The following is a 982-nucleotide window of genomic DNA, read 5'->3' as shown; positions in this document are numbered from 1 at the left end:
TGTATGTGTGTGTGTGTGCGTGTGTGTGTGTGTGTGTAGGGGTGGTGATGCTTTAGCTGAAGAGGTAAAATAAAACATCATTATAAGGAAGAAATATTGTATGAGTTTTCTATGCCTAAACAGCTCATAATCTCACTTGAACTTCAAGTGATAAATAAAACAAACAAAAAGATTGAGAATGTAAACCCAAGGTAAAACCAGACAACAATTACACTATTTTAGAAAATTTGGGGAAATATATTAGACATACACTTGATCAACTCTGACCATTGCAGATCCTTTATGTAGGAGGTACTTATAAAGGGCCTTGAGGTTGGATGGAATCAGCTAAGATAGATTGTAAATGTTACTCTATGATTTCTTATCTCAAGACACTGTTTATTCTGTTTCCATTGACAGTGGCATACGCCTGGAAGAATCCACCTATCCAATCACCGTGAGAACAATCTAATAATAGCTGGATTTTATTTAAAAAGTGCAGCCCATCCTCTCACAGTCCTGGGAAGAGTTGTTGCTGTTACCCATGCATTCCAGAGAGCAAAGAGAAACTCTGGCTGTCCCAAGATCACACAGCTCATAAGTGCTGATGTTGGGGCCCACAGCCAGCTGTGCGGGTCCAACCTAGGTGTTCTGTTTCCAGGACAGATGCCACTTTCTCTGAGACACTAAAAGATTAGGTCACATTGTTTCTACACAAGCAGTTCTTGCAGTAGCTCGTGATATATCATCAATAAGAGAAACCGGTGCTTGTTAGACTTTCAGACTGGCTTAGCACACACTTGACAATTGCAATTAGGGGCAGAGAAGATAACAATCCTAGATGTACATTATCCATAAACTCTCTTGCTATTTTTAGAGGAAGTTAATAAATAATAAATATTTTGGAGCCGGGCGTGGTGGCGCACGCCTTTAATCCCAGCACTTGGGAGGCAGAGGCAGGTGGATTTCTGAGTTCGAGGCCAGCCTGGTCTACAGAGTGAGT

This window comes from Mus caroli, chromosome 5, assembly GCF_900094665.2.
Source record: "Mus caroli chromosome 5, CAROLI_EIJ_v1.1, whole genome shotgun sequence".
NCBI lineage: Eukaryota > Metazoa > Chordata > Mammalia > Rodentia > Muridae > Mus > Mus caroli.
The sequence above is the reverse complement of the archived record's forward strand: the minus strand, read 5'-3'. Positions refer to the sequence as shown.